This window comes from Chiloscyllium plagiosum, unplaced genomic scaffold, assembly GCF_037043375.1.
Source record: "Chiloscyllium plagiosum isolate Xiang-an unplaced genomic scaffold, Cpla_swu_hap1 HiC_scaffold_49, whole genome shotgun sequence".
Classification (NCBI taxonomy): domain Eukaryota; kingdom Metazoa; phylum Chordata; class Chondrichthyes; order Orectolobiformes; family Hemiscylliidae; genus Chiloscyllium; species Chiloscyllium plagiosum.
Genome location: NW_028270187.1, coordinates 10,287,380 through 10,302,512, shown reverse-complemented (window position 1 = coordinate 10,302,512; position 15,133 = coordinate 10,287,380).

Here is a 15,133-nt window from a genome sequence, read left to right as displayed (position 1 = left end):
TTTCGGGTGAGGTCCAGTTTGGAATGTGTCCCTGTTTAGGGTGAGCCCCAGTTTGGAATGTGGCCCAGTTTAGGGTGAGGCTCAGTTTGGAATGTGTCCCAGTTTAGGGTGAGGCTCAGTTTGGAATGTGGCCCAGTTTCGGGTGAGGCCCAGTTTGGAATGTGGCGCAGTTTAGTCTGAGACCCAGTTTGGAATGTTGCCCAGTTAAGGGTGAGGCACAGTTTGGAATGTGGCCCAGTTTAGGGTGAGGCCCATTTTGGAATGTGGCCCAGTTTAGGGTGAGGCCCAGTTTGGAATGTGGCGCTGTTTAGGCTGAGACCCAGTTTGGAATGTGGCCCAGTTAAGGGTGAGGCCCAGTTTGGAATGTCACCCAGTAAAGGGTGAGGCCAAGGTTGGAATATAGCCCAGTTTAGGGTGAGGCGCAGCTGGGAATGTGTCCCAGTTTACGGTGAGCCGCATTTGGGAATGTCACCCAGTTTAGGGAGAGGCCCAGTTTGGAATGTGGCCCAATTTAGAGTGAGGCCCAGTTTGGAATGTCGCCCAGTTAATGGTGAGGCCCAGTTTGAAATGTGGCCCAATTTGGAATGAGGCCCAGTTTGGAATGTGACCCAGTTTAGGGTGAGGCCCAGTTTGGAATATGACCCAGTTTAGGGTGAGGCCCAGTTTGGAATGTGACCCAGTTTCGCGTGAGGCCCAGTTTGGTATGTGACCCAGTTTCGGATGAGATCCAATTTGGAATGTGGCCCAGTTTAGGATGAGGCCCAGTTAGGAATGTTACCCAGTTTAGGGTGAGGCCCAGTTTGGAATGTGACCCTGTTTCGTGTGAGGTCCAGTTTGGAATGTGACCCTGTTTAGGGTGAGGCCCAGTTTGGATAGTCGCCCAGTTTAGGGTGAGGCTCAGTTTGGAATGTGTCCCAGTTTAGGGTGAGGCCCAGTTTTGAATGTGTCACAGTTTAGGGTGAGCCTCAGTTTGGAATGTGTCCCAGTTTAGGGTGAGGCTCAGTTTGGAATGTGTCCCTGTTTAGGGTGAGCCCCAGTTTAGAATGTGGCCCAGTTTAGGGTGAGCCCCAGTTTAGAATGTGTCCCAGTTTAGGGTGAGGCCCAGTTTGGAATGTGTCCCAGTTTCGGGTCAGGTCCAGTTTGGAATGTGTCCCTGTTTAGGGTGAGCCCCAGTTTAGAATGTGGCCCAGTTTAGGGTGAGCCCCAGTTTAGAATGTGGCCCAGTTAAGGGTGAGGCTCAGTTTGGAATGTGGCCCAGTTTAGGGTGAGGCCCATTTTGGAATGTGGCCAAGTTTAGGGTGAGGCCCAGTTTGGAATGTGGCGCTGTTTAGGCTGAGACCCAGTTTGGAATGTGGCCCAGTTAAGGGTGAGGCCCAGTTTGGAATGTCACCCAGTAAAGGGTGAGGCCAAGTTTGGAATATGGCCCAGTTTAGGGTGAGGCGCAGCTGGGAATGTGTCCCAGTTTAGAGTGAGCCACAGTTTGGAATGTGGCCAAGTTAAGGGTGAGGCCCAGTTTGGAATGTGGCCCAGTTTACGGTGAGCCACATTTTGGAATGTTACCCAGTTTAGGGTGAGGTCCAGTTTGGAATGTGGCCCAATTTAGAGTGAGGCCCAGTTTGGAATGTGACCCAGTTTCGGGTGAGGTCCAGTTTGAAATGTGTCTCAGTTTAGTGTGAGGCCCAGTTTGGAATGTGTCCCAGTTTAGGGTGAGGCTCAGTTTGGAATGTCGCCCAGTTTAGGGTGAGGCCCAGTTTGGAATGTGGCGCTGTTTAGGCTGAGACCCAGTTTGGAATGTGGCCCAGTTAAGGGTGAGGCCCAGTTTGCAATGTGTCCCAGTTTCAGGTGAGATCCAGTTTGGAATGTGACCCAGTTTCGGAAGAGGTCCAGTTTGGAATGTGACCCAGTTTAGGGTGAGGCCCAGTTTGGAATGTGACCCAGTTTCAGGTGAGATCCAGTTTGGAATGTGACCCAGTTTCGGATGATGTCCAGTTTGGAATGTGACCCAGTTTAGATTACTTTACAGTGTGGAAACAGGCCCTTCGGCCCAACAAGTCCACACCGACCCGCCCATACCCCTACATTTACCCCTTACCTAACACTACGGACAATTTAACATGGCCAATTCACCTGACCTGCACATCTTTGGACTGTGGGAGGAAACCGGAGCACCCGGAGGAAACCCACGCAGACACGGGGAGAATGTGCAAACTCCACACAGTCAGTCGCCTGAGGCGGGAATTGAACCCGGGTCTCTGGCGCTGCGAGGCAGCAGTGCTAACCACTGTGCCACCGTGCCGCCCACCCGTTTAGGGTGACGCCCACTTTGGAATATGACCCAGTTTAGGGTGAGGCCCAGTTTGGAATGTGACCCAGTTTCGGGTGAGGCCCAGTTTGGTATGTGACCCAGTTTCGGATGAGATCCAATTTGGAATGTGGCCCAGTTTAGGATGAGGCCCAGTTTGGAATATGACCCATTTTAGGCTGAGGCCCAGTTTGGAATGTGACCCAGTTTCGGGTGAGGCCCAGTTTGGTATGTGACCCAGTTTCGGATGAGATCCAATTTGGAATGTGGCCCAGTTTAGGAAGAGGCCCAGTTTGAAATGTGACCCAGTTTAGGGTGAGGCCCAGTTTGGAATGGGACCCTGTTTCGGGTGAGGTCCAGTTTGGAATGTGACCCTGTTTAGGGTGAGGCACAGTTTGGAATGTGTACCAGTTTAGGGTGAGGCTCAATTTGGAATGTCGCCCAATTTACGGTGAGGCCCAGTTTGGAATGTGACCCAGTTTCGGGTGAGGTCCAGTTTGGAATGTGTCCCTGTTTAAGGTGAGGCTCAGTTTGGAATGTGTCCCAGTTTCGGGTGAGGCCCAGTTTGGAATGTCGCCCAGTTTAGGGTGAGGCTCAGTTTGGAATTTGTCCCAGTTTAGGGTGCGCCCCAGTTTGGAATGTGTCCCAGTTTAGGGTGAGGCCCAGTTTGGAATGTGGCTCAGTTTTGGGGTGAGGCCCAGTTAGGAATGTGGCGCTGTTTAGGCTGAGACCCAGTTTGGAATGTGGCCCAGTTAAAGGTGAGGCCCAGTTTTGAATGTCACCCAGTAAAGGGTGAGGCCAAGTTTGGAATATAGCCCAGTTTAGGGTGAGGCGCAGCTGGGAATGTCACCCAGTTTAGGGAGAGGCCCAGTTTGGAATGTGTCCCAGTTTAGGGTGAGGCTCAGTTTGGAATGTAGCCCAGTTTAGGGTGAGGCTCAGTTTGGAATGTCACCCAGTAAAGGGTGAGGACCCATTTGGAATGTGTCCCAGTTTAGGGTGAGGCCAAGTTTGGAATATAGCCCAGTTTAGGGTGAGGCGCAGCTGGGAACGTGTCCCAGTTTACGGTGAGCCGCATTTTGGAATGTCACCTAGTTTGGGGTGAGGCCCAGTTTGGAATGTGGCCCAATTTAGAGTGAGGCCCAGTTTGAAATGTCGCCCAGTTAATGGTGAGGCCCAGTTTGCAATGTGTCCCAGTTTCAGGTGAGGCCCAGTTTGGAATGTGACCCAGTTTCGGAAGAGGTCCAGTTTGGAATGTGACCCAGTTTAGGGTGAGGCCCAGTTTGGAATGTGACCCAGTTTCAGGTGAGATCCAGTGTGGAATGTGACCCAGTTTCGGATGATGTCCAGTTTGGAATGTGACCCAGTTTAGGGTGAGGCCCAGTTTGGAATGTGACCCAGTTTAGGGTGAGGCCCAGTTTGGAATGTGACCCAGTTTCGGGTGAGGCCCAGTTTGGTATGTGACACAGTTTCGGATGAGGTCCAGTTTGGAATGTGTCTCTGTTTAGGGTGAGGCCCAGTTTGGAATGTGTCCCAGTTTAGGGTGAGGCTCAGTTTGGAATGTCGCCCAATTTAGGGTGAGGCCCAGTTTGGAATGTGACCCAGTTTCGGGTGAGGTCCAGTTTGGAATGTCGCCCAGTTTAGGGTGAGGCCCAGTTTGGAATGTGGCGCTGTTTAGGCTGAGACCCAGTTTGGAATGTGGCCCAGTTAACGGTGAGGCCCATTTTGGAATGTGGCCCAGTTTAGGGTGAGGCCCAGTTTGGAATGTGGCGACGTTTAGGCTGAGACTCAGTTTGGAATGTGGCCCAGTTAAGGGTGAGGCCCAGTTTGGAATGTCACCCAGTAAAGGGTGAGGCCAAATTTGGAATATTGCCCAGTTTAGGGTGAGGCGCAGCTGGGAATGTGTCCCAGTTAAGAGTGAGCCACAGTTTGGAATGTGGCCAAGTTTAGGGTGAGGCCCAGTTTGGAATGTGGCCCAGTTTACGGTGAGCCACATTTTGGAATGTCACCCAGTTTAGGGTGAGGCCCAGTTTGGAATGTGGCCCAATTTAGAGTGAGGCCCAGTTTGGAATGAGGCCCAGTTTAGGGTGAGGCCCAGTTTGGAATGTTACCCAGTTTGAGCTGAGATCCAGTTTGGAATGTGACCCAGTTTAGGGTGAGGCCCAGTTTGGAATATGACCCAGTTTAGGGTGAGGCCCAGTTTGGAATGTGACCCAGTTTCGCGTGAGGCCCAGATTGGTATGTGACCCAGTTTCGGATGAGATCCAATTTGGAATGTGGCCCAGTTTAGGATGAGGCCCAGTTAGGAATGTTACCCAGTTTAGGATGAGGCCCAGTTTGGAATGTGACCCTGTTTCTGGTGAGGTCCAGTTTGGAATGTGACCCTGTTTAGGGTGAGGCCCAGTTTGGATTGTGTCCCAGTTTCGGGTGAGGCTCAGTTTAGATAGTTGCCCAGTTTAGGGTGAGGCTCAGTTTGGAATTTGTCCCAGTTTAGGGTGAGGCCCAGTTTGGAATGTGTCCCAGTTTAGGGTGAGGCCCAGTTTGGAATGTGTCCCAGTTTCGGGTCAGGTCCAGTTTGGAATGTGTCCCTGTTTAGGGTGAGCCCCAGTTTAGAATGTGGCCCAGTTTAGGGTGAGCCCCAGTTTAGAATGTGGCCCAGTTAAGGGTGAGGCTCAGTTTGGAATCTGGCCCAGTTTAGGGTGAGGCCCATTTTGGAATGTGGCCCAGTTTAGGGTGAGGCCCAGTTTGGAATGTGGCGCTGTTTAGGCTGAGACCCAGTTTGGAATGTGGCCCAGTTAAGGGTGAGGCCCAGTTTGGAATGTCACCCAGTAAAGGGTGAGGCCAAGTTTGGAATTTGGCCCAGTTTAGGGTGAGGCGCAGCTGGGAATGTGTCCCAGTTTAGAGTGAGCCACAGTTTGGAATGTGGCCAAGTTAAGGGTGAGGCCCAGTTTGGAATGTGGCCCAGTTTCAGGTGAGATCCAGTTTGGAATGTGACCCAGTTTCGGAAAAGGTCCAGTTTGGAATGTGACCCAGTTTAGGGTGAGGCCCAGTTTGGAATGTGACCCAGTTTCAGGTGAGATCCAGTTTGGAATGTGACCCAGTTTCGGATGATGTCCAGTTTGGAATGTGACCCAGTTTAGGGTGAGGCCCAGTTTGGAATGTGACCCAGTTTAGGGTGAGGCCCAGTTTGGAATGTGACCCAGTTTCGGGTGAGGCCCAGTTTGGTATGTGACACAGTTTCGGATGAGATCCAATTTGGAATGTGGCCCAGTTTAGGATGAGGCCCAATTTGGAATGTGACCCAGTTTAGGGTGAGGCCCAGTTTGGAATGTGACCCGGTTTTGGGTGAGGTCCAGTTTGGAATTTGACCCTGTTTAGGGTGAGGCCCAGTTTGGAATGTCGCCCAATTTAGGGTGAGGCCCAGTTTGGAATGTGACCCAGTTTCGGGTGAGGTCCAGTTTGGAATGTGGCCCAGTTTCGGGTGAGGCCCAGTTTGGAATGTGTCTCAGTTTAGGGTGCGCACCAGTTTGGAATGTGTCCCTGTTTAGCATGAGGCCCAGTTTGGAATGTGTCCCAGTTTAGGGTGAGCCCCAGTTTGGAATGTGACCCAGTTTCGGGTGAGGCCCAGTTTGGAATGTGTCCCAGTTTCTGGTGGGGCCCAGTTTGGAATGTGTCCCAGTTTAGAGCGTGGCCCAGGCTGGAATGTCACCCAGTTTAGGGTGAGGCACAGTATGGAATGTGTCCCAGTTTAGGGTGAGCCCCAGTTTGGAATGTGTCCCACTTTAGGCTGAGGCCCAGTTTGGAATGTCGCCCAGTTTAGGGTGAGGCTCAGTTTGGAATGTGTCTCAGTTTAGGGTGCGCACCAGTTTGGAATGTGTCCCAGTTTAGGGTGAGGCCCAGTTTAGAATGTGACAGTTTCAGGTGTGGCCCAGTTTGGAATGTGACCCAGTTTCGGGTGAGGTCCAGTTTGGAATGTGTCCATGTTTAGGGTGAGCCCCAGTTTGGAATGTGGCCCAATTTAGGGTGAGGCTCAGTTTGGAATGTGTCCCACTTTAGGGTGAGGCTCAGTTTGGAATGTGGCCCAGTTTAGGGTGAGGCCCAGTTTGGAATGTGGCGCTGTTTAGGCTGAGACCCAGTTTTGAATGTGTCCCAGTTTAGGGTGAGGCCAAGTTTGGAATATAGCCCAGTTTAGGGTGAGGCGCAGCTGGGAATGTGTCCCAGTTTACGGTGAGCCGCATTTTGGAATGTCACCTAGTTTGGGGTGAGGCCCAGTTTGGAATGTGGCCCAATTTAGAGTGAGGCCCAGTTTGGAATGTCGCCCAGTTAATGGTGAGGCCCAGTTTGAAATATGGCCCAATTTGGAGTGAGGCCCAGTTTGGAATGTGGCCCAGTTTAGGGTGAGGCCCAGTTTGGAATGTGGCCCAGTTTAGGGTGAGGCCCAGTTTGCAATGTGTCCCAGTTTCAGGTGAGATCCAGTTTGGAATGTGACCCAGTTTCGGAAAAGGTCCAGTTTGGAATGTGACCCAGTTTAGGGTGAGGCCCAGTTTGGAATGTGACCCAGTTTCAGGTGAGATCCAGTTTGGAATGTGACCCAGTTTCGGATGATGTCCAGTTTGGAATGTGACCCAGTTTAGGGTGAGGCCCAGTTTGGAATGTGACCCAGTTTAGGGTGAGGCCCAGTTTGGAATGTGACCCAGTTTCGGGTGAGGCCCAGTTTGGTATGTGACACAGTTTCGGATGAGATCCAATTTGGAATGTGGCCCAGTTTAGGATGAGGCCCAATTTGGAATGTGTCCCAGTTTAGGGTGAGGCCCAGTTTGGAATGTGACCCGGTTTTGGGTGAGGTCCAGTTTGGAATTTGACCCTGTTTAGGGTGAGGCCCAGTTTGGAATGTCGCCCAATTTAGGGTGAGGCCCAGTTTGGAATGTGACCCAGTTTCGGGTGAGGTCCAGTTTGGAATGTGGCCCAGTTTCGGTTGAGGCCCAGTTTGGAATGTCGCCCAGTTTAGGGTGAGGCTCAGTTTGGAATGTGTCTCAGTTTAGGGTGCGCACCAGTTTGGAATGTGTCCCAGTTTAGGGTGAGGCCCAGTTTAGAATGTGACAGTTTCAGATGTGGCCCAGTTTGGAATGTGACCCAGTTTCGGGTGAGGTCCAGTTTGGAATGTGTCTCTGTTTAGGGTGAGCCCCAGTTTGGAATGTGGCCCAATTTAGGGTGAGGCTCAGTTTGGAATGTGTCCCAGTTTAGGGTGAGGCTCAGTTTGGAATGTGGCCCAGTTTAGGGTGAGGCCCAGTTTGGAATGTGGCGCTGTTTAGGCTGAGACCCAGTTTTGAATGTGGCCCAGTATAGGGTGAGGCCCATTTTGGAATGTGGCCCAGTTTAGGGTGAGGCCCAGTTTGGAATGTGGCGACGTTTAGGCTGAGACTCAGTTTGGAATGTGGCCCAGTTAAGGGTGAGGCCCAGTTTGGAATGTCACCCAGTAAAGGGTGAGGCCAAATTTGGAATGTGTCCCAGTTTAGGGTGAGGCTCAGTTTGGCATGTCGCCCAGTTTAGGGTGAGGCCCAGTTTGGAATGTGACCCAGTTTCGGGTGAGGCCCAGTTTGGAATGTGTCCCAGATTCTGGTGGGGCTCAGTATGGAATGTGTCCCAGTTTAGAACGAGGCCCAGGTTGGAATGTCGCCCAGTTTAGGGTGAGGCTCAGTTTGGAATGTGTCCCAGTTTAGGGTGAGCCCCAGTTTGGAATGTGTCCCACTTTAGGGTGAGGCCCAGTTTGGAATGTGTCCCTGTTTAGGGTGAGGCCCAGTTTGGAATGTGTCCCAGTTTAGGGTGAGCCCCAGTTTGGAATGTGACCCAGTTTCGGGTGAGGCCCAGTTTGGAATGTGTCCCAGTTTCTGGTGGGGCCCAGTTTGGAATGTGTCCCAGTTTAGAGCGTGGCCCAGGCTGGAATGTCACCCAGTTTAGGGTGAGGCACAGTATGGAATGTGTCCCAGTTTAGGGTGAGCCCCAGTTTGGAATGTGTCCCACTTTAGGGTGAGGCCCAGTTTGGAATGCGTCCCAGTTTAGGGTGAGCCCCAGTTTGGAATGTGTCCCAGTTGAGGGTGAGGCCCAGTTTGGAATGTGTCCCAGTTTAGGATGAGCCCCAGTTTGGAATGTCTCCCAGTTTAGGGTGAGGCCCAGTTTGGAATGTGTCCCAGTTTAGGGTGAGGCCCAGTTTGGAAAGCGTCCCAGTTTAGGGTGAGCCCCACTTTGGAATGGGTCCCAGTTTAGGGTGAGGCCCAGTTTGGAATGTGTCCCAGTTTAGGGTGAGCCCCAGTTTGGAATGTGTCCCAATTTTGGGTGAGGCCCAGTTTGGAATGTGTCTCAGTTTTGGGTGAGGCCCAGTTTGGAATGTGACCCAGTTTCGGTTGAGGTCCAGTTTGAAATGTGTCCCTGTTTAGGGTGAGCCCCAGTTTGGAATGTGGCCCAGTTTAGGGTGAGGCCCAGTTTTGAATGTGACCCAGTTTCGTGTGAGGCCCAGTTTTGAATGTGACCCAGTTTCGGTTGAGGTCCAGTTTGGAATGTGTCCCAGTTTAGGGTGAGGCCCAGTTTGGAATGTGGCCCAGTTTAGGGTGAGCCCCAGTTTGGAATGTTTCCCAGTTAAGGGTGAGACCCAGTTTGGAATGTGGCCCAGTTTACATAGAACATAGAACAATACAGCGCAGTACAGGCCCTTTGGCCCTCGATGTTGCGCCGATCCAAGCCCACCTAACCTATACTAACCCACTATCCTCCATATACCTATCCAATGCCCGCTTAAATGCCCATAAACAGGGAGAGTCCACCACTGCTACTGGCAGGGCATTCCATGAACTTACAACTCGCTGAGTGAAGAACCTACCCCTAACTTCAGTCCTATATCTACCCCCCCTTAATTTAAAGCTATGCCCCCTTGTAATACCCGACTCCATACGCGGGAAAAGGTTCACACTGTCAACCCTATCTAACCCCCTAATCATCTTGTACACCTCAATCAAGTCACCCCTAAACCTTCTTTTCTCTCATGAAAACAGCCCCAAGTGTCTCAGTCTTTCCTCATACGATCTTCCTTCCATACCAGGCAACATCCTGGTAAACCTCCTCTGCACCCGTTCCAGTGCCTCCACATCCTTCCTATAGTATGGCGACCAAAACTGCACACAATATTCCAGATGCGGCCGCACCAGAGTCTTATACAACTGCATCATGACCTCAGGACTCCGGAACTCAATTCCTCTACCAATAGAAGCCAGTACGCCATATGCCTTCCTCACCGCACTATTTACCTGGGTGGCAACTTTCAGAGATCTGTGTACATGGACACCAAGATCCCTCTGCTCATCCACACTACCAAGTATCCAACCATTAGCCCAGTACCCCATCTTTTTGTTATTCTTCCCAAAGTGAATCACCTCACACTTAGCTACATTGAATTCCATTTGCCACCTTTCTGCCCAGCTCTGCAGCTTCTCTATATCCTGCTGTAACCTGCCACATCCTTCCTCACTGTCAACAACTCCTCCGACTTTCGTATCATCCGCAAACTTGCTCACCCAACCTTCTAACCCCTCTTCCAGGTCATTTATAAAAATGACAAACAGCAATGGTCCCAAAACAGATCCTTGCGGAACACCGCTAGTGACGGCACTCCATGAAGAAACTTTGCCATCAACTACTACCCTCTGTCTTCTTCCATCCAGCCAATTCCTAATCCAAACCTCCAACTCACCCTCAATGCCATATCTCCGTATTTTCTGCAGTAGCCTACCATGGGGAACCTTATCGAACACCTTACTAAAATCCATATATACCACATCTACCGCTTTCCCCTCATCAACCTCCTTCGTCACCTTTTCAAAGAATTCAATAAGGTTTGTGAGGGCACGACCTGCCCTTCACAAAACCATGCTGACTATCCTTGATCACATTATTCCTATCCAGATGTGCATAAATCCTATCCCTTACAATTCTCTCTAAGACTTTGCCCACAACATAAGTGAGACTCACCGGCCTATAGTTACTAGGGTTATCCCTACTCCCGTTTTTGAACAAGGGAACCACATTTGCTATCCTCCAGTCTTCTGGCACTACTCCTGTAGACAAAGAGGACATAAAAATCAAGGCTAATGGCTCTGCAATCTCTTCCCTTGCTTCCCAGAGAATCCTAGGATAAATGCCATCAGGCCCAGGGGACTTATCTATTTTCACCTTTTCCAGGATTTCCAACACCTCTTCTCTACATACCTCAAAGCCATCCATTCTACTTATTTGTGTTTAGGGTGACACCCAGTTTGGAATGTGGCCCAGTTTCGGGTGAGGCCCAGTTTGGAATGTGACCCAGTTTCGGGTGAGGTTCAGTTTGGAATTTGGCCCAGTTTAGGGTGAGGCCCAGTTTGGAATGTGTCCCAGTTTAGGGTGAGGCCCAGTTTGGAATGTGACCCAGTTTAGGGTGAGACCCAGTTTGGAATGTGTCCCAGTTTCGGGTGAGGTCCAGTTTGGAATGTGTCCCAGTTTCGGGTGAGGCCCAGTTTGGAATGTGACCCAGTTTCGGGTGAGGTCCAGTTTGGAATGTGGCCCAGTTTAGGGTGAGCCCCCGTTTGGAATGTGTCCCAGTTTAGTGTGAGGCCCAGTTTGGAATGTGTCCCAGTTTCGGGTGAGGTCCAGTTTGGAATGTGGCCCAGTTTAGTGTGAGGTCCAGTTTGGAATGTGGCCCAGTTTCGGGTGAGGCCCAGTTTGGAATGTGACCCAGTTTCGGGTGAGGTCCAGTTTGGAATGTGGCCCAGTTTAGGGTGAGGCCCAGTTTGGAATGCGTCCCAGTTTAGGGTGAGCCCCCGTTTGGAATGTGTCTCATTTTAGGGTGAGGCCTAATTTGGATTGTGACCCAGTTTCGGGTGAGGCCCAGTTTGGAATGTGACCCAGTTTCGGTTGAGGTCCAGTTTGGAATGTGTCCCAGTTTAGATGAGGCCCAGTTTGGAATGTGTCCCAGTTTACGGTGAGGCCTAGTTTGGAATCTGTCCCAGTTTAGAGTGAGGCCCAGTTTGGAATGTGTCCCAGTTTAGATGAGGCCCAGTTTGGAATGTGTCCCAGTTTAGGGTGAGGCCCAGTTTGGAATGTCGCCCAGTTTAGGGTGATGCCCAATTTAGAATGTGTCCCAGTTTAGGGTGAGCCCCAGTTTGGAATGTGTCCCAGTTTAGGGTGAGGTCCAGTTTGGAATGTCTCCCAGTTTAGGGTGAGGCTCAGTTTGGAATGTCGCCCAGTTTAGGGTGATGCCCAGCCTTGTAACCAATGCGGGTAATCTTTCTGCATCCGTTGTGTCCTGAAACCCATTCACAGATTAGTTGTTTAACTGACTGAAATGTGGACCGGATCAAAGGACTGAATGGCCTTTTTTTTTCAATATCTTCTGGTCCTGATGGCAGCATTAAAATCTGGGAAGCCCGAGAATTCCCTTCCTTCGTGCATTGCAGTGTGCATCGTCATGCCCCTTGGGACTTGATGAATCGATGAGCGTGGAGTACGATATATTGTGTGGTCTCTCTGCAAAAGGAATTTTGTTCGACACAGAGTACATCCATCAACATTTATGTACCAATGGTCACCATGTCCAATGGCTGACATGAAAAAGCATTCCCAATTTGTCACTTGTATAATCCCTCAGTTTTACTGCCAACTCTTCCATTAAAGTTGTAAGATTTAATCTTGTAAAGTTGTTCTTTTACCAGGAAGCCTTTATAAATCTGTTGTTGCACTGACACTTCAGAGTGAACCACTCCCCTTCTTTGCTGACACCATCCCTGGGATTAGTTATGATGACCTCTGCAGATTGGCCTGCAGAACAACAATAACAGTCGTTTCTAATGAGTGAAACTTCACTGAAGCCTTTCACTCTTAATCATAGTTCAGGCCTTTGGTTTTTGTGCCCGATGCAAAATCTGCATTTGGTAGTTTAATCAATGTTTCTCCTCCCCAAAGCCTGAACATCATTGATAAAGCACAACTCAGGAGCCAGGGGAATACTCCCCACTTGCCTGGATGGGTGCAGCTCCAACAATATTCGAAACACTAAACACCATCCAGGGAAAAAGCAGTTCCCACACCACATCCATGAACATCCATTGCCTCCTCCACTGATACTCAGTAGCAACAGCATGTACCATTGACAAGGTGTACTGCAGAAATTCACCCAAGATCCTGAGACAGCACCTTCCAAACCCATAGCAACTTCCATCCAGAAGGATACAGTATACAGATACATGGGAACACCATCCCCTGCAAATACCCATCTGAGCCACTCACTATTCTGACTTGGAAATACATCAGCTGATCGTTCAGTGTCGCTGGGTCAAAATCATAGAATACCCTCTTTAAGGGAATTGTGGGTCCATCTATAGCACTGTGAACTGTGGTGGTTAAAGAAGACAGCTCACCATCACCTTCTCAAGGGGGCAACCAGGGAAGGGAACAATAAATGATGTGCCCAGCCAGTGACACCCATATCCCATTAGCAGAAATGATTTTCAATGGGACTCCATTTCCACAAGGACTGTGCAGGGGTCATTCTTACCAATATGGTCAGGGGCAGATGCATCTACAACTGGAAGGTTGGTAAGGATGAGGTCACGTTGTTATTCCCTCTTGTTGGTTCCCACACCACCTGCTGCAGACCCAGTCTTTAAGACCCAACCAGTTCGATCAGTAATGCTTCTGCCGAGCCACTCGTAGTGGTGGACACAGAAATCCTCCACCCAAGTTAGATTTTGTGCCCTTGCCATCCTCAGAAATTCCTTAAAGTGTTGTTTATCTGGAGGAATACCGATTCATCAGCTGAGGGAGGATGATATGTGGCATTCAGCAGGAGGTTTCCTTGCCCATGTTTAACCTGAAGCCATGAGACCTCATGTTGTCCAGAGTCAATGTTGAGGACTCGCCGTGTAACTCCCTCCGGACTGTATCCCATTGTGCAGCCACCTCTGCTGGGTGTGTCCCACTGCGAGACAGGACATATCCAGGGATGGTGCTGGTGGTGTCTGGGACATTGTCTGTAAGGTATGATTAAGTGAGTACAATGATGACTCTCCCAGTTCTAGTACTAGCCCCCAGATGTTAGTGAGGAGCTCTCTGCAGGGTCGATAGGGTTGTATCTGCCATTGTCTTTTCCTGTTTCCAGGTTGATACTGGGTGATCCGTCTGATTTCATTTCATTGTTGATACTTCAGAGCGATGAATACAACTAAATGGTTGGCTCAGCCATTTCAAAGGGCAGTTAAAGGTCAACTGATAAACGGTTACAGGACTCAACATCTAAATGCTGTTTTTTTCTCTCTCTCTCCACAGATACTGTCAGACCTACTGAGTTCCTCCAGTACTTTCTGTGTTTATAACCTGTATCATTAACTTTTCTCTCTCTCTCCAAAGATGCCGCGAGACCTGCAGAGTTTCTCTAGTATATTCTATATTTATAATCTGTAACGTTAGCTCTGTCTTTTTCTCTCTCTCTCTCCATAGATGATGCTGGACCTGCTGAGTTCCTCCAGTATTTTCTGTGTTTAGAAACTGTAACTTTAAATCTATTCCACTTTCTTTGGCCCCTATCCCGTTAATAACTTAGCAAATTTCTCTTAGATTGAAAACTAACATCTGTGGTTTGTTGGTGAGAGTTCCAAACATCTCCCTCCCTTTGTGTGTAAATCGTGCAACGTGACATTTTAAACATACCGTGTACCTCCAGATGTGAAACCCTTCTTACTGTTAAAAGAAACGAGAGAGAATTGGCCGTCACGCCGACAAAAGTTCTCATTTTCAATTTTAAACTCTGTGAGATGATGCACATACCCGTGCGATCATGTGTCATTTGCTTAGAGAGGAATCTGCTGTTTGAAATCCTGCAGCCATGGGTTTTGGGGCAGCATTCCTGTTTATCAAAGGGATACACCGTGTGTTTTTACCCTGAGTTTGTACGTTTGCATTGGAAGCACCACAGCCCGTGAGAAAATGATGCATTCTATTTCAGGGACTCCACAGACTGATGTCCAAATGGAAAGCTGAGACCAGAATGTCAGAATGGAGCCGGGGAGTACTTTATAATGGAGAATAGAAGAGGAAGTGGGAGAGTTCAGCCAAGAAGTGGTAGGGAAGGGTCCTGGGGACACTGCTTCTTTGAATGGAGATCTCTGTTCAGTCTGCTCAGATGGAGAGCTCAGGGCATCTCACAATAGAGTCATAGGATCACCCAGCACAGAAACAGGCACTTCAGCCCAACGTGTCCATGCCAACCAGGTTTCCCAAATTAAAGTAGTCCCATCTGCCTGCAGTTTGGCCCATAACGCTCTAAACCGTTCCAATCCATGTCCTTGTCCAAATATCTTTTAAATGTAGTAGTTGTATCCATCTCTGCCAATTCCCCCAGCAGGTTGCTCCTTATACAAACCACCCTCTGTTTGAAAAAGTTCCTCCTCAGGTACCTTTTAACCATTTGCCCTCTCACCCTAAACTGATGCCCTTTAGTTTTGGAGAAAGGCAACATAGAAATCTGAGTGACAGTATGTGATAAGGAATGTACATCTTAATGCGATTGACTCTGACAGTAAAGGAGAAGCCCATCGACACATCCAGACTGTACCTGCCAACACTAAAGGATGTTTCCAATCACCGGGTGGAGGTAACCAGAACCAGGGGGTCACAGTTTAAAGGAGACAGGGCAGCACTGAGATGGGGAGAAATGTCTTCATCCAGAGAGTGGGGAATTCTCTGCCACAGAAAGCAGTCAGGGCCAGATATCTCTCTCTCTGTCTCTATCTATCTCTCTCTTTCTATCTATCTAAC